Raw genomic sequence first — 23772 nt, 5'->3', positions numbered from 1 at the left:
CTGACACTCTCACTTTCTATGATTTGAACCTCTCCTGTGAGTCCAGTTTTAAATTCCAATGCTTCACTTCAGGTTTACTGTATCCCTTGGACCTTCTTATTGACGATGAAACACAGAAATTGCATCCGAATTTAATACAAATGGCACATTGTCGACTTAAGTACAAGAGGACTGACACTCTCACTTTCTATGATTTGAACCTCTCCTGTGAGTCCAGTTTTAGATTCGGATGCTTCACTTCAGGTTTACTGTATCCCTTGGACCTTCTTATTGACGATGAAACACAGAAATTGCATCCGAATTAAATACAAAAATCACAATGGCGACTTAAGTACACGAGGACTGACACTCTCACTTTCTATGATTTGAACATATCCTGAGAGTCCAGTTTCAGATTCCGATGCTTCACTTCAGATTTACTGTTTCCCTTGGACCTTCTTATTGACGATGAAACACAGAAATTGCATCGGAATTAATTTCAAATGGCACAATGCCGACTTAAGTACAAGAGGACTGACACTCTAACTTTCTATGATTTGAACCTCTCCTGTGAGTCCAGTTTTAGATTCCGATGCTTCACTTCAGGTTTACTTTATCCCTAGGACCTTCTAATTGAAGATGAAACACAGAGTTTGCATCCGAATTTAATACAAAAGGTACAATGCCGACTTAAGGACAAGAGGACTGACACTCTAACTTTCTATGATTTGAACCTCTCCAGTGAGTCCAGTTTTAGATTTCGATGCCTCACTTCAGGTTTACTGTATCCCTTGGACCTTCTTATTGACGATGAAACATAGAAATTGCATCCGAATTTAATACAAATATCACAATGGCGACTTAAGTACAAGAGGACTGACACTCTCACTTTCTATGATTTGAACCTCTCCTGTGAGGTCAGATATAGATTCCGATGCTTCACTTCAGGTTTACTGTATACCTTGGACCTTCTTATTGACGATGAAAACAGAAATTGCATCCGAATTTAAAAAAAAGGCACAATGGCGACTTAAGTACAAGAGGACTGACACTCCCACTTTCTATGATTTGAACCTCCCCTGTGAGTCCAGTTTTAGATTCCGATGCTTCACTTCAGGTTTACTGTTTCCTTCGGACCTTCTTATTGACGACGAAACACAGAAATAGCATCCGAATTCAATACAAATGGCACAATTGCGACTTATGTACAAGAGGACTGACACTCTTACTTTCTATGATTCGAACCTCTCCTGTGAGGTCAGATTTAGATTCCGATGCTTCACTTCAGGTTTACTGTGTTCCTGGCACCTTCTTATTGACGATGAAGCACAGAAATTGCATCAGAATTAAATTCAAAAGGCACAATGCCGTCTTAAGTACAAGAGGACTGATACTCTCACTTTCTATGATTTGAACCTCTCCTGTGAGTCCAGTTTTAGTTTCCGATGCTTCACTTCAGGTTTACTGTATCCCTTGGACCTTCTAATTGACGATGAACCACAGAGTTTGCATCCAAATTTTATACAAAAGGTACAATGCCGACGTAAGTACAAGAGGACTGACACTCTAACTTTCTATGATTTGAACCTCTCCTGTGAGTCCAGTTTTAGATTCCGATGCTTCACTTCAGGTTTACTGTATCCCTTGGACCTTCTTATTGACGACGAAACACAGAGTTTGCATCCGAATTTAATACAAAAGGCACAATGCCGACTTAAGTACAAGAGGACTGACACTCTAACTTTCCATGATTTGAACCTCTCCTGTGAGTCCAGTGTTGGATTCCGATGCTTCACATCAGGTTTACTGTATCCCTTGGACCTTCTTATTGACGATGAAACACAGAAATTGCATCCGAATTTAATACAAAAAGGAAAATGGCGACTTAAGTACGAGAGGACTGACACTCTCACTCTCTATGATTTGAACCTCTCCTGTGAGTCCAGTTTTAAATTCCAATGCTTCACTTCAGGTTTACTGTATCCCTTGGACCTTCTTATTGACGATGAAACACAGAAATTGCATCCGAATTTAATACAAATGGCACATTGTCGACTTAAGTACAAGAGGACTGACACTCTCACTTTCTATGATTTCAACCTCTCCTGTGAGTCCAGTTTTGGATTCCGATGCTTCACTTCTGGTTTACTGTATCCCTTGGACCGTCTTATTGACAAATAAACACAGAAAAAGCATCGGAATTAAATTCAAAAGGCACATTGCCGACTTAAGTACAAGAGGACTGACACTCTAACTTTCTATGATTTGAACCTCTCCTGTGAGTCCTGTTTTAGATTCCGATGCTACACTTCAGGTTTACTGTATCCCTTGGACCTTCTTATTGACGATGAAACACAGAAATTGATTCCGAATTTAATACAAATGGCGCAATGCCGACTTAAGTACAAGAGCACTGACACTCTCACTTTCCATGATTCGAACTTCTCCTGTGAGGTCAGATTTAGATTCCGATGCTTCACTTCAGGTTTACAGTATACCTTGCACCTTCTTATTGACGATGAAACACAGAAATTGCATCGGAATTAAATTCAAAAGGCACAATTCCGACTTAAGTACAAGAGGACTGACACTCTCACATTCTCTGATTTGAACCTATCCTGTGATTCCAGTTTTCGATTCCGATGCTTCACTTCAGAGTTACTGTATCCCTTGGACCTTCTTATTGACGATGAAACACAGAAATTGCATCCGAATTTAATACAAAAAGGAAAATGTCGACTTAAGTACAAGAGGACTGACACTCTCACTTTCTATGATTTGAACCTCTCCTGTGAGTCCCGTTTTAAATTCCGATGCTTCACTTCAGGTTTACTGTAGCCCTTGGACCTTCTTATTGACGATGAAACACAGAAATTGCATCCGAATTTAATACAAATGGCACATTGTCGACTTAAGTACAAGAGGACTGACACTCTCACTTTCTATGATTTGAACCTCTCCTGTGAGTCCAGTTTTAGATTCCGATGCTTCAATTCAGGTTTACTGTATACCTTGCACCTTCCTACTGACGATGAAACACAGAAATTGCATGGGAATTAAATTCAAAAGGCACAATTCCGACTTAAGTACAAGAGGACTGACACTCTCACTTACTCTGATTTGAACCTCTCCTGTGAGTCCAGCTTTAGATTCCGATGCTTCACTTCAGGTTTACTGTATCCCTTGGACCTTCTAATTGACGATGAAACACAGAGGTTGCATCCGAATAAAATACAAAAGGTACAATGCCGACTTACGTACAAGAGGACTGACACTCTAACTTTCTATGATTCGAACCTCTCCTGTGAGGTCAGATTTAGATTCCGATGCTTCACTTCAGGTTTACTGTATACCTGGCACCTTCTTATTGACGATGAAGCACAGAAATTGCATCAGAATTAAATTCAAAAGGCACAATGCCGTCTTAAGTACAAGAGGACTGATACTCTCACTTTCTATGATTTGAACCTCTCCTGTGAGTCCAGTTTTAGATTCCGATGCTTCACTTCAGGTTTACTGTATACCTTGCACCTTCCTACTGACGATGAAACACAGAAATTGCATCGGAATTAAATTCAAAAGGCACAATTCGGACTTAAGTACAAGAGGACTGACACTCCCACTTAATCTGATTTGAACCTCTCCTGTGAGTCCAGTTTTAGATTCCGATGCTTCACTTCAGGTTTACTGTATCCCTTGGACCTTCTAATTGACGATGAAACACAGAGTTTGCTTCCGAATTTAATACAAAAGGTACAATGCCGACTTACGTACAAGAGGACTGACACTCTAACTTTCTATGATTTGAACCTCTCCAGTGAGTCCAGTTTTAGATTCCGATGCTTCACTTCAGGTTTACTGTATCCCTTGGACCTTCTTATTGACAAATAAACACAGAAAAAGCATCGGAATTAAATTCAAAAGGCACATTGCCAACTTAAGTACAAGAGGACTGACACTCTAACTTTCTATGATTTGAACCTCTCCTGTGAGTCCTGTTTTAGATTCCGATGCAACACTTCAGGTTTACTGTATCCCTTGGACCTTCTTATTGACGATGAAACACAGAAATTGATTCCGAAGTTAATACAAATGGCACAATGCCGACTTAAGTACAAGAGCACTGACACTCTCACTTTCCATGATTCGAACTTCTCCTGTGAGGTCAGATTTAGATTCCGATGCTTCACTTCAGGTTTACAGTATACCTTTCACCTTCTTATTGACGATGAAACACAGAAATTGCATCGGAATTAAATTCAAAAGGCACAATTCCGACTTAAGTACAAGAGGACTGACACTCTCACTTTCTCTGATTTGAACCTATCCTGTGAGTCCAGTTTTCGATTCCGATGCTTCACTTCAGAGTTACTGTATCCCTTGGACCTTCTTATTGACGATGAAACACAGAAATTGCACCCGAATTTAATACAAAAAGGAAAATGTCGACTTAAGTACAAGAGGACTGACACTCTCACTTTCTATGATTTGAACCTCTCCTGTGAGTCCAGTTTTAAATTCCGATGCTTCACTTCAGGTTTACTGTATCCCTTGGACCTTCTTATTGACGATGAAACACAGAAATTGCATCCGAATTTAATACAAATGGCACATTGTCGACTTAAGTACAAGACGACTGACACTCTCACTTTCTATGATTTGAACCTCTCCTGTGAGTCCAGTTTTAGATTCCGATGCTTCACTTCAGGTTTACTGTATACCTTGCACCTTCCTACTGACGATGAAACACAGAAATTGCATGGGAATTAAATTCAAAAGGCACAATTCCGACTTAAGTACAAGAGGACTGACACTCTCACTTACTCTGATTTGAACCTCTCCTGTGAGTCCAGTTTTAGATTCCGATGCTTCACTTCAGGTTTACTGTATCCCTTGGACCTTCTAATTGACGAAGAAACACAGATTTTGCATCCGAATTTTATACAAAAGGTACAATGCCGACGTAAGTACAAGAGGACTGACACTCTAACTTTCTATGATTTGAACCTCTCCTGTGAGTCCAGTTTTAGATTCCGATGCTTCACTTCAGGTTTACTGTATCCCTTGGACCTTCTTATTGACGACGAAACACAGAGTTTGCATCCGAATTTAATACAAAAGGCACAATGCCGACTTAAGTACAAGAGGACTGACACTCTAACTTTCCATGATTTGAACCTCTCCTGTGAGTCCAGTGTTGGATTCCGAAGCTTCACTTCAGGTTTACTGTATCCCTTGGACCTTCTTATTGACGATGAAACACAGAAATTGCATCCGAATTTAATACAAAAAGGAAAATGGCGACTTAAGTACAAGAGGACTGACACTCTCACTTTCTATGATTTGAACCTCTCCTGTGAGTCCAGTTTTAAATTCCAATGCTTCACTTCAGGTTTACTGTATCCCTTGGACCTTCTTATTGACGATGAAACACAGAAATTGCTTCCGAATTTAATACAAATGGCACATTGTCGACTTAAGTACAAGAGGACTGACACTCTCACTTTCTATGATTTGAACCTCTCCTGTGAGTCCAGTTTTAGATTCCGATGCTTCACTTCAGGTTTACTGTATACCTTGCACCTTCCTACTGACGATGAAACACAGAAATTGCATCGGAATTAAATTCAAAAGGCACAATTCCGACTTAAGTACAAGAGGACTGACACTCTCACTTAATCTGATTTGAACCTCTCCTGTGAGTCCAGTTGTAGATTCCGATGCTTCACTTCAGGTTTACTGTATCCCTTGGACCTTCTAATTGACGATGAAACACAGAATTTGCTTCCGAATTTAATACAAAAGGTACAATGCCGACTTACGTACAAGAGGACTGACACTCTAACTTTCTATGATTTGAACCTCTCCAGTGAGTCCAGTTTTAGATTCCGATGCTTCACTTCAGGTTTACTGTATCCCTTGGACCTTCTTATTGACAAATAAACACAGAAAAAGCATCGGAATTAAATTCAAAAGGCACATTGCCGACTTAATTACAAGAGGACTGACACTCTAACTTTCTATGATTTGAACCTCTCCTGTGAGTCCTGTTTTAGATTCCGATGCTACACTTCAGGTTTACTGTATCCCTTGGACCTTCTTATTGACGATGAAACACAGAAATTGATTCAGAATTTAATACAAATGGCACAATGCCGACTTAAGTACAAGAGCACTGACACTCTCACTTTCCATGATTCGAACTTCTCCTGTGAGGTCAGATTTAGATTCAGATGCTTCACTTCAGGTTTACAGTATACCTTGCACCTTCTTATTGACGATGAAACACAGAAATTGCATCGGAATTAAATTCAAAAGGCACAATTCCGACTTAAGTACAAGAGGACTGACACTCTCACTTTCTCTGATTTGAACCTATCCTGTGAGTCCAGTTTTCGATTCCGATGCTTCACTTCAGGTTTACTCTATCCCTTGGACCTTCCAATTGACGATGAAACACAGAGTTTGCATCCGAATTTAATACAAAAGGTACAATGCCGACTTAAGTACAAGAGGACTGACCCTCTCACTTTCTATGATTTGAACCTCTCCTGTGAGTCCACTTTTAGATTCCGATGCTTCACTTCAGGTTTACTGTATCCCTTGGACCTTCTTATTGACGAAGAAACACAGAGTTTGCATCCGAATTTAATACAAAAGGCACAATGCCGACTTAAGTACAAGAGGACTGACATTCTAACTTTCTATGATTTGAACCTCTCCTGTGAGTCCAGTGTTGGATTCCGATGCTTCACTTCAGGTTTACTGTATCCCTTGGACCTTCTTATTGACGATGAAACACAGAAATTGCATCCGAATTTAATACAAAAAAGAAAATGTCGACTTAAGTACAAGAGGACTGACACTCTCACTTTCTATGATTTGAACCTCTCCTGTGAGTCCAGTTTTAAATTCCGATGCTTCACTTCAGGTTTACTGTATCCCTTGGACCTTCTTATTGACGATGAAACACAGAAATTGCATCCGAATTTAATACAAATGGCACATTGTCGACTTAAGTACAAGAGGACTGACACTCTCACTTTCTATGATTTGAACCTCTCCTGTGAGTCCAGTTTTAGATTCCGATGCTTCACTTCAGGTTTACTGTATCCCTTGGACCTTCTAATTGACGATGAAACACAGAGTTTGCATCCGAATTTTATACAAAAGGTACAATGCCGACGTAAGTACAAGAGGACTGACACTCTAACTTTCTATGATTTGAACCTCTCCTGTGAGTCCAGTTTTAGATTCCGATGCTTCACTTCAGGTTTACTGTATCCCTTGGACCTTCTAATTGACGATGAAACACAGAGTTTGCATCCGAATTTAATACAAAAGGTACAATGCCGACTTACGTACAAGAGGACTGACACTCTAACTTTCTATGATTTGAACCTCTCCAGTGAGTCCAGTTTTAGATTCCGATGCTTCACTTCAGGTTTACTGTATCCCTTGGACCTTCTTATATACAAATAAACACAGAAAAAGCATCGGAATTAAATTCAAAAGGCACAATGCCGACTTAAGTACAAGAGGACTGACACTCTAACTTTCTATGATTTGAACCTCTCCTGTGAGTCCTGTTTTAGATTCCGATGCTACACTTCAGGTTTACTGTATCCCTTGGACCTTCTTATTGACGACGAAACACAGAGTTTGCATCCGAATTTAATACAAAAGGCACATTGCCGACTTAAGTACAAGAGGACTGACACTCTAACTTTCCATGATTTGAACCTCTCCTGTGAGTCCAGTGTTGGATTCCGATGCTTCACTTCAGGTTTACTGTATCCCTTGGACCTTCTTATTGACGATGAAACACAGAAATTGCATCCGAATTTAATACAAAAAGGAAAATGGCGACTTAAGTACAAGAGGACTGACACTCTCACTTTCTATGATTTGAACCTCTCCTGTGAGTCCAGTTTTAAATTCCAATGCTTCACTTCAGGTTTACTGTATCCCTTGGACCTTCTTATTGACGATGAAACACAGAAATTGCATCCGAATTTAATACAAATGGCACATTGTCGACTTAAGTACAAGAGGACTGACACTCTCAATTTCTATGATTTGAACCTCTCCTGTGAGTCCAGTTTTAGATTCCGATGCTTCACTTCAGGTTTACTGTATACCTTGCACCTTCCTACTGACGATGAAACACAGAAATTGCATCGGAATTAAATTCAAAAGGCACAATTCCGACTTAAGTACAAGAGGACTGACACTCTCACTTAATCTGATTTGAACCTCTCCTGTGAGTCCAGTTTTAGATTCCGATGCTTCACTTCAGGTTTACTGTATCCCTTGGACCTTCTAATTGACGATGAAACACAGAGTTTGCTTCCGAATTTAATATAAAAGGTACAATGCCGACTTACGTACAAGAGGACTGACACTCTAACTTTCTATGATTTGAACCTCTCCAGTGAGTCCAGTTTTAGATTCCGATGCTTCACTTCAGGTTTACTGTATCCCTTGGACCTTCTTATTGACAAATAAACACAGAAAAAGCATCGGAATTAAATTCAAAAGGCACATTGCCGACTTAAGTACAAGAGGACTGACACTCTAACTTTCTATGATTTGAACCTCTCCTGTGAGTCCTGTTTTAGATTCCGATGCTACACTTCAGGTTTACTGTATCCCTTGGACCTTCTTATTGACGATGAAACACAGAAATTGATTCCGAATTTAATACAAATGGCACAATGCCGACTTAAGTACAAGAGCACTGACACTCTCACTTTCCATGATTCGAACTTCTCCTGTGAGGTCAGATTTAGATTCCGATGCTTCACTTCAGGTTTACAGTATACCTTGCACCTTCTTATTGACGATGAAACACAGAAATTGCATCGGAATTAAATTCAAAAGGCACAATTCCGACTTAAGTACAAGAGGACTGACACTCTCACTTTCTCTGATTTGAACCTATCCTGTGAGTCCAGTTTTCGATTCCGATGCTTCACTTCAGGTTTACTCTATCCCTTGGACCTTCTAATTGACGATGAAACACAGAAATTGCATCCGAATTTAATACAAAAGGTACAATGCCGACTTAAGTACAAGGGGACTGACACTCTCACTTTCTATGATTTGAACCTCTCCTGTGAGTCCAGTTTTAGATTCCGATGCTTCACTTCAGGTTTACTGTATCCCTTGGACCTTCTTATTGACGACGAAACACAGAGTTTGCATCCGAATTTAATACAAAAGGCACAATGCCGACTTAAGTACAAGAGGACTGACACTCTAACTTTCTATGATTTGAACCTCTCCTGTGAGTCCAGTGTTGGATTCCGATGCTTCACTTCAGGTTTACTGTATCCCATGGACCTTCTTATTGACGATGAAACACAGAAATTGCATCCGAATTTAATACAAAAAGCAAAATGTCGACTTAAGTACAAGAGGACTGACACTCTCACTTTCTATGATTTGAACCTCTCCTGTGAGCCCAGTTTTAAATTCCGATGCTTCACTTCAGGTTTACTGTATCCCTTGGACCTTCTTATTGACGATGAAACACAGAAATTGCATCCGAATTTAATACAAATGGCACATTGTCGACTTAAGTACAAGTGGACTGACACTCTCACTTTCTATGATTTGAACCTCTCCAGTGGGTCCAGTTTTAGATTCCGATGCTTCACTTCAGGTTTACTGTATACCTTGCACCTTCTTATTGACGATGAAACACAGAAATTGCATCAGAATTAAATTCAAAAGGCACAATGCCGACTTAAGTACAAGAGGACTGACACTCTCACTTTCTATGATTTGAACCTCTCCTGTGAGTCCAGTTTTACATTCCGATGCTTCACTTCAGGTTTACTGTATCCCTTGGACCTTCTAATTGACGATGAAACACAGAGTTTGCATCCGAATTTATTACAAAAGGTACAATGCCGACTTAAGTACAGGAGGACTGACACTCTAACTTTCTATGATTTGCACCTCTCCTGTGAGTCCAGTTTTAGATTCCGATGCTGCACTTCAGGTTTACTGTTTCCCTTGGACCTTCCTATTGACGATGAAACACAGAAATTGCATTCGAATTTCATACAAAAATCACAATGGCGACTTTAGTACAAGAGGACTGACATTCTAAGTTTCTATGATTTGAACATCTCCTGTGAGTACAGTTTTACATTCCGATGCTACACTTCAGGTGTACTGTATCCCTTGGACCTTCTTATTGACGATGAAACACAGAAATTGCATCCGAATTTAATACAAAAGGCACAATGGCGACTTAAGTACAAGAGGACTGACACTCTAACTTTCTATGATTTGAACCTCTCCTGTGAGTCCACTTTTAGATTCCGATGCTTCACTTCAGGTTTACTGTATCCCGTGGACCTTCTTATCGACGATGAAACACAGAAATTGCATCCGAATTTAATACAAATGGCACAATGTCGACTTAAGTACAAGAGGACTGACACTCTCACTTTCTATGATTTGAACCTCTCCTGTGAGTCCAGTTTTAGATTCCGATGCTTCACTTCAGGTTTACTCTATACCTTGCACCTTCTTATTGACGATGAAACACAGAAATTGCATCCGAATTTAATACACAAGGCACAATGCCTACTTAAGTACAAGAGGACTGACATTCTAACTTTCTATGATTTGAACCTCTCCTGTGAGTAGAGTTTTACATTCCGATGCTACACTTCAGGTTTACTATATCCCTTGGACCTTGTTATTGACAATGAAACACAGAAAAAGCATCGGAATTAAATTCAAAAGGTAGAATGCCGACTTAAGTACAGGAGAACTGACACTCTAACTTTCTATGATTTGAACCTCTCCTGTGAGTCCAGTTTTAGATTCGGATGCTTCACTTCAGGTTTACTGTATCCCTTGGACCTTCTTATTGACGATGAAACACAGAAATTGCATCCGAATTTAATACAAAAATCACAATGGCGACTTAAGTACAAGAGGACTGACACTCTCACTTTCTATGATTTGAACATCTCCTGTGAGTCCAGTTTCAGATTCCGATGCTTCTCTTCAGATTTACTGTATCCCTTGGACCTTCTTATTGACGATGAAACACAGACATTGCATCGGAATTAATTTCATACGGCACAATACTGACTTAAGTACAAGAGGACTGACACTCTAACTTTCTATGATTTGAACCTCTCCTGTGAGTCCAGTTTTAGATTCCGATGCTTCACTTCAGGTTTACTATATTCCTTGGACCTTCTTAATGACGATGAAACACAGAAATTGGATCGGAATTAATTTCAAAAAGCCCAATTCCGACTTAAGTACAAGAGGACTGACACTCTCACTTTCTCTGATTTGAACCTCTCCTGTGAGTCCAGTTTTAGATTCCGATGCTTCACTACAGGTTTACTGTATCCCTTGGACCTTCTAATTGACGATGAAACACAGAGTTTGCATCCGAATTTAATACAAAAGGTACAATGCCGACTTACGTACAAGAGGACTGACACTCTAACATTCTATGATTTGAACCTCTCCAGTGAGTCCAGTTTTAGATTTCGATGCCTCACGTCAGGTTTACTGTATTCCTTGGACCTTCTTATTGACGATGAAACACAGAAATTGCATCCGAATATAATACAAAAATCACAATGGCGACTTAAGTACAAGAGGACTGACACTCTCACTTTCTATGATTTGAACATCTCCTGTGAGTCCAGTTTCAGATTCCGATGCTTCACTTCAGATTTACTGTATCCCTTGGACCTTCTTATTGACGATGAAACACAGAAATTGCATCGGAATTAATTTCAAATGGCACAATGCCGACTTAAGTACAAGAGGACTGACACTCTAACTTTCTATGATTTGAACCTCTCCTGTGAGTCCTGTTTTAGATTCCGATGCTTCACTTCAGGTTTACTGTATCCCTTGGACCTTTTTAATGACGACGAAACACAGAGTTTGCATCCGAATTTAATACAAAAGGCACAATGCCGACTTAAGTACTAGAGGACTGACACTCTAACTTTCTATGTTTTGAACCTCTCCTGTGAGTCCAGTTTTGGATTCTGATGCTTCACGTCAAGTTTACTGTATCCCTTGGACCTTCTTATTGACGATGAAACACAGAAATTGCATCCGAATTTAATACAAAAGGCACAATGGCGACTTAAGTACTGGAGGACTGACACTATAACTTTCTATGATTTGAACCTCTCCTGTGAGTCCAGTTTTAGATTCGGATGCTTCACTTCAGGTTTACTGTATCCCTTGGACCTTCTTATTGACGATGAAACACAGAAATTGCATCCGAATTTAATACCAAAATCACAATGGCGACTTAAGTACAAGAGGACTGACACTCTCACTTTCTATGATTTGAACATCTCCTGTGAGTCCAGTTTCAGATTCCGATGCTTCACTTCAGATTTACTGTATCCCTTGGACCTTCTTATTGACGATGAAACACAGAAATTGCATCGGAATTAATTTCATATGGCACAATGCCGACTTAAGTACAAGAGGACTGACACTCTAACTTTCTATGATTTGAACCTCTCCTGTGAGTCCAGTTTTAGATTCCGATGCTTCACTTCAGGTTTACTGTATCCCTTGGACCTTCTTAATGACGATGAAACACAAAAATTGGATCGGAATTAAATTCAAAAGGCACAACTCCGACTTAAGTACAAGAGGACTGACACTCTCACTTTCTCTGATTTGAACCTCTCCTGTGTGTCCAGTTTTAGATTCCGATGCTTCACTTCATGTTTACTGTATCCCTTGAGACATTCTTATCGGCGATGAAACACAGAAATTGCATCCGAATTTAATACAAAAATCACAATGGCGACTTAAGTACAAGAGGACTGACACTCTCACTTTCTATGATTTTAACATCTCCTGTGAGTCCAGTTTCAGATTCCGATGCTACACTTCAGATTTACTGTATCCCTTGGACCTTCTTATTGAAGATGACACGCAGAGTTTGCATCCGAATTTAATACAAAAGGCACAATACCGACTCAAGTACAAGAGGAGTGACACTCTCACTTTCTATGATTCGAACCTCTCCTGTGAGGTCAGATTTAGATTCCGATGCTTCACTTCAGGTTTACTGTATATCTTGCACCTTCTTATTGACGATGAAACACAGAAATAGCATCGGAATTAAATTCAAAAGGCACAATGCCGTCTTAAGTACAAGAGGACTGATACTCTCACTTTCTATGATTTGAACCTCTCCTGTGAGTCCAGTTTTAGTTTCCGATGCTTCCCTTCAGGTTTACTGTATCCCTTGGACCTTCTAATTGACGATGAAAGACAGAGTTTGCATCCGAATTTTATACAAAAGGTACAATGCCGACGTAAGTACAAGAGGACTGACACTCTAACTTTCTATGATTTGAACCTCTCCTGTGAGCCCAGTTTTAGATTCCGATGCTTCACTTCAGGTTTACTGTATCCCTTGGACCTTCTTATTGACGACGAAACACAGAGTTTGCATCTGAATTTAATACAAAAGGCACAAAGCCGACTAAAGTACAAGAGGACCGACACTCAAACGATCTATGATTTGAACCTCTCCTGCGAGTCCAGTTTTGGATTCCGATGCTTCACTTCAGGTTTCCTGTATCCCTTATACCTTCTTATTGACGATGAAACACAGAAATTGCATCCGAATTTAATACAAAAAGCACAATGGCGACTTAAGTACAAGAGGACTGACACTCTCACATTCTATGATTTGAACCTCTCCTGTGAGTCCAGTTTTAGATTCCGATGCTTCACTTCAGGTTTACTGTATCCCTTGGACCTTCTTATTGACGATGAAACACAGAAATTGCATCCGAATTTAATACAAATGGCACAATGCCGACTTAAATACAAGAGCACTGACACTCTCACTTTCCATGATTCGAACTTCTCCTGTGAGGTCAGATTTAGATTCCGATGCTTCACTTCAGGTTTACTGTATCCCTTGGACTTTCTTATTGACAAATCAACACAGAAAAAGCATCGGAATTAAATTCAATGGGCACAATGCCGACTTAAGTACAAGAGGACTGACACTCTAACTTTCTATGATTTGAACCTCTCCTGTGAGTCCAGTTTTAGATTCCGATGCTTCACTTCAGGTTTACTGTATCACTTGGACCTTCTTATTGGCGATGAAACACAGAAATTGCATCCGACTGTAATACAAATGGCACAATGCCGACTTAAGTACAAGAGCACTGACACTCTCACTTTCCAAGATTCGAACTTCTCCTGTGAGGTCAGATTTAGATTCCGATGCTTCACTTTAGGTTTACTGTATACCTTGCACCTTCTTATTGACGATGAATCACAGAAATTGCATCGGAATTAAATTCAAAAGGCACAATTCCGACTTAAGTACAAGAGGACTGACACTCTCACTTTCTCTGATTTGAACCTCTCCTGTGAGTCCAGTTTTCGATTCCGATGCTTCACTTCAGGTTTACTGTATCCCTTGGACCTTCTAATTGACGATGAAACACAGAGTTTGCATCCGAATTTAATACAAAAGGTACAATGGCGACTTAAGTACAAGAGGACTGACACTCTAACTTTCAATGATTTGAACCTCTATAGTGAGTCCAGTTTTAGATTCAGATGCTTCACTTCAGGTTTACTGTATCCCTTGGACCTTCTTATTGAAGACGAAACACAGAGTTTGCATCCGAATTTAATACAAACGGCACAATGCCGACTTAAGTACAAGAGGACTGACACTCAAACGTTCTATGATTTGAACCTCTCCTGTGAGTCCAGTTTTGGATTCCGATGCTTCACTTCCAGTTTACTGTATCCCTTATACCTTCTTATTGACGATGAAACACAGAAATTGCATCCGAATTTAATACAAAAAGCACAATGGCTACTTAAGTACAAGAGGACTGACACTCTCACATTCTATGATTTGAAACTCTCCTGTGAGTCCAGTTTTAGATTCCGATGCTTCACTTCAGGTTTACTGTATCCCTTGGACCTTCTTATTGACGATGAAACACAGAAGTTGCATCCGAATATAATACAAATGGCACAATGCCGACTTAAGTACAAGAGCACTGACACTCTCACTTTCCATGATTCGAACTTCTCCTGTGAGGTCAGATTTAGATTCCGATGCTTCACTTCAGGTTTACTGTATACCTCGCACCTTCTTACTGACGATGAAACACGGAAATTGCATCGGAATTAAATTCAAAAGGCACAATTCCGACTTAAGTACAAGAGGACTGACACTCTCACTTACTCTGATTGGAACCTCTCCTGTGAATCCAGTTTTAGATCCGATGCTTCACTTCAGGTTTACTGTATCCCTTGGACCTTCTAATTGACGATGAAACACAGAGTTTGCATCCGAATTTAATACAAAAGGAACAATGCCGACTTACGTACAAGAGGACTGACACTCTAACTTTCTATGATTTGAACCTCTCCAGTGAGTCCAGTTTTAGATTCCGATGCTTTACTTCAGGTTTACTGTATCCCTTGGACTTTCTTATTGACAAATAAACACAGAAAAAGCATCGGAATTAAATTCAAAAGGCACAATGCCGACTTAAGTACAAGAGGACTGACACTCTAACTTTCAATGATTTGAACCTCTCCAGTGAGTCCAGTTTTAGATTCAGATGCTTCACTTCAGGTTTACTGTATACCATGCACCTTCTTATTGACGATGAAAAACAGATATTGCATCGGAATTAAATTTAAAACGCACAATGCCGACTTAAGTAAAAGAGGACTGACACTCTCACTATCAATGATTTGAACCTCTCCTGTGAGTCCAGTTTTAGATTCCGATGCTTCACTTCAGGTTTACTGTATCCCTTGGATCTTCTTATTGACGAAGAAACACAGAGTTTGCATCCGAATGTAATACAAATGGCACAATGCCGACTTATGTACAAGAGGACTGACACTCTAACTTTCTATGAATTGAACCTCTCCTGTGAGTCCAGTTTTAGATTCCGATGCTTCACTTCAGGTTTACTGTATCCCTTGGGCCTCCTTATTGACGATGAAACAACGAAATTGCATCCGAATTTAATACAAAAATCACAATGGCGACTTTAGTACAAGAGGACCGACAATCTAGCTTTCTATGATTTGAACATCTCCTGTGAGTCCAGTTCTAGATTCCGATGCTTCACTTCAGGTTTACTGTATCCCTTGGACCTCCTTATTGACGATGAAAAACAGATATTGCATCGCAATTAAATTTAAAACGCACAATGCAACTTAAGTAAAAGAGGACTGACACTCTCACTTTCTATGATTTGAACCTCTCCTGTGAGTCCAGTTCTAGATTCCGATGCTTCACTTCAGGTTTACTGTATCCCTTGGACCTTCTTATTGACGATGAAACACAGAAATTGCATCCGAAATTAATACAAAAGTCACAATGGTGACTTAAGTACAAGAGGACTGACACTCTCAGTTTCGATGATTTGAACCTCTCCTGTGAGTCCAGTTTCAGATTCCTATGCTTCACCTCAGGTTTACTGTATCCCTTGGACCTTCTTATTGACGATGAAACACAGAAATTGCATCCGAAATTAATACAAATGGCACAATGCCGACTTAAGTACAAGAGGACAGACACTCTAATTTTTAGGATTTGAACCTCTCCTGTGAGTCCAGTTTCAGATTCCAATGCTTCTCTTCAGGTTTACTGTATCCCTTGGACCTTCTTATTGACGATGAAACACAGAAATTGCATCCGAAATTAATACAAAAGTCACAATGGTGACTTAAGTACAAGAGGACTGACACTCGCACTTTCTATGATTTGAACCTCTCCTGTGAGTCCAGTTTTAGATTCCGATGCTTCACCTCAGGTTTAATGTATCTCTAGTACCTTCTTATTGACGATGAAACACAGTAATTGAATCCGAATTTAATACAAATGGCACAATGCCGACATAAGTACAAGAGGACTGACACTCTCACTATCTATGATTCGAACCTCTCCTGTGAGGTCAGATTTAGATTCCGATGCTTCACTTCAGGTTTACTGTATCCCTTGGACCTTCTTATTGACGATAAAACACAGAAATTGCATCCGAATTTAATACAAAAGGCACAATGGCGACTTAAGTACAAGAGGACTGACACTCTCACTTTCTATGATTTGAACCTCTCCTGTGAGTCCAGTTTTACATTCCGATGCTTCACTTCAGGTTTACTGTATACCTTGCAGCTTTTTATTGACGATGAAACACAGAAATTGCATCGGAATTAAATTCAAAAGGCACAATGCCGACTTAAGTACAAGAGGACTGACACTCTCACTTTCTATGATTTGAACCTCTCCTGTGAGTCCAGTTTTACATTCCGATGCTTAACTTCAGGTTTACTGTATCCCTTGGACCTTCTAATTGACGATGAAACACCGAGTTTGCATCCGAATTTAATACAAAAGGTACAATGCCGACATAAGTGCAAGAGGACTGACACTCTAACTTTCTATGATTTGCACCTCTCCTGTGAGTCCAGTTTTAGATTCCGATGCTTCACTTCAGGTTTACTGTATCCCTTGGACCTTCTTATTGACGATGAAACAGAGAAATTGCATCCGAATTTAATACAAAAATCACAATGGCGACTTTAGTACAAGAGGACCGACAATCTCACTTTCTATGATTTGAACATCTCCTTTGAGTCCAGTTTTAGATTCCGATGCTTCACTTCAGGTTTACTGTATCCCTTGGACCTTCTTATTGACGATGAAACACAGAAATTGCATCCGAATTTAACACAAATGGCACAATGTCGACTTAAGTACAAGAGGACTGACACTCTCACTTTCTATGATTTGAACCTCTCCTGTGAGTCCAGTTTTAGATTCCTATACTTCACCTCAGGTTTACTGTATCCCTTGGACCTTCTTATTGACGATGATACACAGAATTTGCATCCGAATATAATACAATTGGCACAATGCCGACTTAAGTACAAGAGGACTGACTCCCTAACTTTCTATGATTCGAACCTCTCCTGTGAGTTCAGTTTTAGATTCCGATGCTTCACTTCAGGTTTACTGTATCCCTTGGACCTTCTTATTGACGATAAAACACAGAAATTGCATCCGAATTTAATACAAAAATCACTATGGCAGCTTAAGTACAAGTGGACTGACACTCTCACTTTCTACGATTTGAACATCTCCTGTGAGTCCAGTTCTAGATTCCGATGCTTCACTTCAGGTTTACTGTTTCCCTTGGACGTTCTTACTGACGATGAAACACAGAAATTGCATCGGAATTAAATTCAAAAGGCACAGTGCCGACCTAAGTAGAAGAGGACTAACACTCTCACTCTCTATGAATGAACCTATCCTGTGAGTCCAGTTTTAGATTCCGATGCTTCACTTCAGGTTTACTGTATACCTTGCAGCTTCTTATTGACGATGAAACACAGAAATTGCATCGGAATTAAATTCAAATAGCACAATGCCGACTTAAGTACAAGAGGACTGACAGTCTCACTTTCTATGATTTGAACCGCTCCTGTGAGTCCAGTTTTACATTCCGATGCTTCACTTCAGGTTTACTGTATCCCTTGGACCTTCTAGTTGACGATGAAACACACAGTTTGCATCCGAATTTAATACAAAAGGTACAATGCCGACTTAGTAAAAGAGGACTGACACTCTAACTTTCTATGATTTGCACCTCTCCTGTGAGTCCAGTTTTAGATTCCGATGCTTCACTTCACGTTTACTGTATCCCTTGGACCTTCTTATTGACGATGAAACACAGAAATTGCATCCGAATTTAATAAAAAAATCACAATGGCGGCTTAAGTACAAGAGGACTGACACTCTAACTTTTTATGATTTGAACCTCTCCTGTGAATCCAGTTTTAGATTCCGATTCTTCACTTCAGGTTTACTGTATCCCTTGGACCTTCTTATTGACGATGAAACACAGAAATTGCATCCAAAATTAATACAAAAGTCACAATGGTGACTTAAGTACAAGAGGACTGACACTCTCACTTTCTATGATTTGAACCTCTCCTGTGAGTCCTGTTTTAGATTCCGATGCTTCACCTCAGGTTTACTGTATCTCTAGGACCTTCTTATTGACGATGAAACACAGTAATTGCATCCGAATTTAATACAAATTGCACAATGCCGACATAAGTACAAGAGGACTGACACTCTCACTATCTATGATTCGAACCTCTCCTGTGAGGTCAGATTTAGATTCCGATGCTTCACTTCAGGTTTACTGTATCCCTTGGACCTTCTTGTTGACGATAAAACACAGAAATCGCATCCGAATTTAATACAAATGGCAAAATGCCGTCTTAAGTAAAAGAGGACTGACACTCTAACATTCTATGATTTGAACCTCTCCTGCGAGTCCAGTTTTAGATTCCGATGCTTCACTTAAGGTTAACTGTATCCCTTGGACCTTCTTATTGACGATGAAACACAGAAATTGCATCCGAATTTTATACAAAAGGCACATTACCGACTTAAGTACAAGAGGAGTGACACTCTAACTTTCTATGATTTGAATCTCTCCTGTGAGTCCAGTTTTAGATTCCGATGCTTCACTTCAGTTTTACTGTATCCCTTGGACGTTCTTATTGACGATGAAACACAGACATTGCATCGGAATTAAATTCAAAAGGCACAGTGCCGACCTAAGTAGAAGACGACTAACACTCTCACTTTCTATGATTTGAACCTCTTATGGGAGTCCAGTTTTAGATTCCGATGCTTCACTTCAGGTTTACTGTATACCTTGCACCTTCTTATTGACGATGAAACACAGAATTTGCATCGGAATTAAGTTCAAAAGGCACAATGCCGACTTAAGTACAAGAGGACTGACACTCTCAGTTTCTATGATTTGAACCTCTCGTGTGGGTCCAGTTATACATTCCGATGTTTCACTTCACGTTTACTGTATCCCTTGGACCTTCTAATTGACGATGAAGCACAGAGTTTGCATCCGAATTTAATACAAAAGGTACAATGCCGACTTAATACCAAGAGGTCTGACACTCTTTCTTTCTATGATTTGCACCTCTCCTGTGAGTCCAGTTTCAGATTCCGATGCTTCACTTCAGGTTTACTGTATCCCTTGGACCTTCTTATTGACGATGAAACACAGAAATTGCATCCGAATTTAATACAAAAATCACAATGGCGACTTTAGTACAAGAGGACCGACCATCTCACTTTCTATGATTTGAACATCTCCTGTGAGTCCAGTTTTAGATTCCGATGCTTAACTTCAGGTTCACTGTATCCCTTGGCCCTTCTTATTGACGATGAAACACAGATATTGCATCGTAATTAAGTTTAAAACGCACAATGCCGACTTAAGTAAAAGAGGACTTACACTCTCACTTTCTATCATTTGAACCTCTCCTGTGAGGTCAGATTTAGATTCCGATGCTTCACTTCAGGTTTACTGTATCCCTTGGACCTTCTTATTGACAATGAAACACAGAAATAGCATCGGAATAAAATTCAAAAGGCACAATGCCGACTGAAGTACAAGAGGACTGACACTCTAACTTTCTATGATTTGAACCTCTCCTGCGAGTCCAGTTTTAGATTCCGATGCTTCACTTCAGGTTTACTGTATACCTTGCACCTTCTTATTGACGGTGAAACACAGAAATTGCATCGGAATTAAATTCAAAAGGCACAATGCCGACATAAGTACAAGAGGACTGACACTCTCACTTTCTATGATTTGAACCTCTCGTGTGAGTCCATTTTTAGATTCCGATGCTTTACTTCAGGTTTACTGTATCCCTTGGACCTTCTTATTGACGATGACACACATAATTTGCATCCGAATTTAATACAAAAGGCACAATGGCGACTTAAGTACAAGAAGACTGACACTCTCACTTTCTATGATTTGAACCTCTCCTGTGAGTCCAGTTTTAGATTCCGATGCTTCACTTCAGGTTTACTGTATCCCTTGGACCTTCTTATTGACGATGAAACACAGAAATTGCATCCGAAATTAAAACAAAAGTCACAATGGTGACTTAAGTACAAGAGGACTGACACTCTAACTTTCTATGATTTGCACCACTCCTGTGAGTCCAGTTTTAGATTGCGATGCTTCACTTCAGGTTTACTGTATCCCTTGGACCTTCTTGTTCACGATGAAACACAGAAATTTCATCCGAATTTAATACAAAAATCACAATGGCGGCTTAAGTACATGAGGACAGACACTCTCACTTTCTATGATTTGAACATCTCCTGTGAGTCCAGTTCTAGATTCCGATGCTTCTCCTCAGGTTTACTGTATTTCTTGCACCTTCTTATTGACGATGAAACACAGAAATTGCATCCGAATTTAATACAAATGGCACAATGCCGACTTAAGTACAAGAGGGCTGACACTCTCACTTTCTATGATTCGAACCTCTCCTGTGAGGTCAGATTTAGATTCCGATGCTTCACTTCAGGTTTACTGTATCCCTTGGGCCTTCTTGTTGACGATAAAACACAGAAATCGCATCGGAATTTAATACAAATGGCACAATGCCGTCTTAAGAAAAAGAGGACTGACACTCTAACATTCTATGATTTGAACCTCTCCTGCGAGTCCAGTTTTAGATTCCGATGCTTCACTTCAGGTTTACTGTATACCTTGCACCATCTTATTGATGATGAAACACAGAAATTGCATCGGAATTAAATTCAAAAGGCACAATGCCGACTTAAGTACAAGAGGACTGGCACTCTGACTTTCTATGATTAGAACCTCTCGTGTGAGTCCAGTTTTACATTCCGATGCTTCACTTCAGGTTTACTGTATCCCTTGGACCTGCTAATTGACGATAAAACACAGAGTTTGCATCCGAATTTAATCCAAAAAGTACAATGCCGACTTAAGTACAAGAGGACTGACACTCTAACTTTGTATGATTTGCACCTCTCCTGTGAGTCCAGTTTTAGATTCCGATGCTTTAGTTCAGGTTTACTGTACCCCTTGGACCTTCTCATTGACGATGACACATAGAAATAGCATCGGAAATAAATTCAAAAGGCACAATGCCGACTTAAGTACAAGAGGACTGACACTCTAACATTCTATGATTTGAACCTCTCCTGTGAGTCCAGTTTTGGATTCCGATGCTTCCCCTCAGGTTAACTGTATCTCATGGACCTTCTTATTGACGATGAAACACAGAAATTGCATCCGAATTTAATACAAATGGTACAATGCCGACTTAAGTACAAGAGGGCTGACACTCTCACTTTGTATGATTCGAACCTCTCCTGTGGGGTCAGATTTAGATTCCGTTGCTTCACTTCAGGTTTACTGTATCCCTTGGACCTTCTTATTGACGATGACACACAGAAATTGCATCCGAATTTAATACAAAAGGCACAATGGCGACTTAAGTACAAGAGGACTGACACTCTCACTTTCTATGATTTGAACCTCTCCTGTGAGTCTTGTTTTAGATTCCGATGCTTCACTTCAGGTTTACTGTATACCTTGGACCTTCTTATTGACGATGAAACACAGAAGTTGCATCAGAAATTAATACAAAAGTCACAATGGTAACTTAAGTGCAAGAGGACTGACACTCTCACTTTATAGGATTTGAACATCTCCTCTGAGTCCAGTTTTAGATTCCGATGCTTCACCTCAGATTTACTGTATCCCTTGGACCTTCTTATAGACGATGAAAAACAGAAATTGCATCCGAATTTAATACAAATGGCGCAATGCCGACTTAAGTACAAGAGGACTGACCCTCTCACTTTCTATGGATCGAACCTCTCCTGTGAGTCCAGTTTTGGATTCCGATGCTTCACTTCAGGTTTACTGTATCCCTTGGACGTTCTTATTGACGATGAAACACAGAAATTGCATCGGAATTAAATTCAAAAGGCACAATGCCGACTTAAGTACAAGAGGACTGACACTCTCACTATCTATGATTTGCTCCTCTCCTGTGAGTCCAGTTTTACATTCCGATGCTTCACTTCAGGTTTACTGTATCCCTTGGACCTTCTAATTGACGATGAAACACAGAGTTTGCATCCGAATTTAATACAAAAGGTACAATGCCGACTTAGTTACAAGAGGACTGACACTCTAACTTTCTATGATTTGAACCTCTCCTGTGAGTTCAGTTTTAGATTCCGATGCTTCACCTCGGGTTTACTGTATCTCTTGGACCTTCTTATTGAGGATGAAACACAGAAATTGCATCCGAATTTAATACAAATGGCACAATGCCGACTTAAGTACAAGAGGGCTGACACTCTCACTTTCTATGATTCGAACCTCTCCTGTGAGGTCAGATTTGGATTCCGATGCTTCACTTCAGGTTTAATGTATCCCTTGGACCTTCTTGTTGACGATAAAACACAGAAATCGCATCCGAATTTAATACAAATGGCACAGTGCCGTCTTAAGAAAAAGAGGACTGACACTCTAACAATCTATGATTTGAACCGCTCCTGCGAGTCGAGTTTTAGATTCCGATGCTTCACTTCAGGTTTACTGTATACCTTGCACCATCTTATTGACGATGAAACTCAGAAATTGCAACGGAATTAAATTCAAAAGGCACAATGCCGACTTAAGTACAAGAGGACTGACACTCTCACTTTCTATGATTTGAACCTCTCGTGTGAGTCCAGTTTTACATTCCGATGCTTCACTTCAGGTTTACTGTACCCCTTGGACCTTCTAATTGACGATGAAACACAGAGTTTGCATCCGAATTTAATACAAAAGGTACAATGCCGAATTAAGTACAAGAGGACTGACACTC

Source organism: Schistocerca serialis, chromosome 3 (assembly GCF_023864345.2).
Source record: "Schistocerca serialis cubense isolate TAMUIC-IGC-003099 chromosome 3, iqSchSeri2.2, whole genome shotgun sequence".
In the NCBI taxonomy this organism is placed as follows: domain Eukaryota; kingdom Metazoa; phylum Arthropoda; class Insecta; order Orthoptera; family Acrididae; genus Schistocerca; species Schistocerca serialis.
Note: the sequence above shows the minus strand (reverse complement) of the source record.